Source organism: Halyomorpha halys, unplaced genomic scaffold (assembly GCF_000696795.3).
Source record: "Halyomorpha halys isolate HHAL.00 unplaced genomic scaffold, Hhal_1.1 Scaffold213.1, whole genome shotgun sequence".
In the NCBI taxonomy this organism is placed as follows: Eukaryota; Metazoa; Arthropoda; class Insecta; order Hemiptera; family Pentatomidae; genus Halyomorpha; species Halyomorpha halys.
In genome coordinates, this window is record NW_027116617.1 from 574,839 (window position 1) to 576,629 (window position 1,791).

The window sequence follows — 1,791 nt, forward strand, 5'->3', positions numbered from 1 at the left end:
ATCTTTTTTTTTCTCTCTAAATGATGGTTGTTGTCTTTCTGAAATTTCTGAAAATCAGGTCGAAACGTCGGCATAAATAAATATTTTTTGTTTATTTATGTTGTTTCTTTGCTGACCGCACCCCCCCCCCCACCATCTTCTCCAATCAGTTAATATTTTTTACAAGAGAAGTACTAACACATTTTATATTGATGTATGGCTTATATAAGTCAACAATAAAATTTTCAATTGAGTGACTAAGTTCTAAATTTTAAATTTAATAAAAATAATATATCAAAGGATATATGAATGTGAGTATATATGTGAAATGTTGTAGATTTAATCAGAGGGCATGGACAAATGTATTCAAATTTTAGAAGATAATTTGAATAGCAGCCTAGAGAAATTGTTTTAAAAACTGCAACCCACTTCAGTTTTTCAAATTTGTGCTTCTGAAGACCTCTGTCTCGCAAGCACAGAGATGTGCACCATTTTTGGGTTGATGCATATTGTGATTTTTTCGACTCAATGCCTTACAATTGTTAATTACACTTCTGGGACTGCAGAATCAATGTTGCTAAAGTTCACTAAGACAAGGCTGTTAAGACTTTAATTATAATAGGGGTATTCATGATGTTTTGCTAAATGTAAAATGTTTTATCATGTTAAATGTCATAAATGTAGGATTATGAGCACCCCTATTTAAGTCATGTTAAATGTTATATGCATGAGAGCTCCTAGCGGATTTTCTGAGTAACTTGTTTTATAACCTTTCCTTCCAAAACTTCATGTTATTGTTTACTTCTAAGTTTTGATTAAGTTAATTTATTACAACATGGCCACATTGACTGAAAAGGGGAAATTGTGTGAAAGTTTGGCTACTGAGTGTCTTGTTGATCTTCTGACTTGTGAGGAAGAGAATCAAGATGAGCTAATTGGCAACTGTCATTACATTATTATTATTTTCATCCTTTACTTTATTAGTTATAAAAACATCCAAAACAATACTATTTATCACGATCAAAATACAAACTACGAGCAAGTAACCTAACAGGACAACAAACAAAATGGTGTGGAGCTCAGCTGGTATGTTGTGTGACGTCATTCTCCATTTAAAAGACCTAGTAACAGACTTTCAACCATGTTATATGTTATATCGTTTTAACATGATAAGAAAAGGAAATATTTAAATATCTCTATTTAACATGAATTTTTCCATTTAACACGGTTTAACATGATAAACTAAAGATCATGAATACCCCTATTATTAGTTAAGGCCACATGGCTTTTTAATGAAATACATAAATCAAAATTTATTCTGGTATCAATAAACTTACTACAATATTAAAGACAATTTTTAAATAAATGGTATACTATGGATGTAATATCACACTTTATACAGGCATATGAGTCATTCAAATATGCCTTATCTAAAACCTAATCAAGACAATTTCTTTCTGTCATTTTTACACCAGGAACTGCTTCATAACTTTACTCTCTTCATTATTTCTTTAAGTTCCTTTGGAGGGCCTTTGTTCCAAACTTGTAACCAACCATATTCATCTATAAAATAGTAGGGGAAGTTCTATAGCAGTCAGTACAACTCTACTAAAACCTTGAAGGGTGCTTCTTTGACTGTTTTAGCAGCTATTTTATAACCAACAAAATTTTTGTGGGTTGGAACTGATTTTCTTTTTAATTTTTTCAAACATGGATTTGTATTTATGGAGATGAAATAAGTATTCACAAAAATAAAAAAATATTAATTAATTAGAAAAGTATGACATGAATATATGTAAAAAAAAAAGTATT

The 1,791-nt window shown here is 30.0% G+C and overlaps 1 protein-coding gene across 1 annotated transcript in view; it reads right to left on the reverse strand.

Moving 5' to 3' along the window:
- Positions 1 to 1,791, reverse strand: part of LOC106679659 (DNA repair protein complementing XP-C cells homolog) — a gene marked incomplete in the record, with an annotated part of 21,480 nt that overhangs the window by 862 nt on the left and 18,827 nt on the right.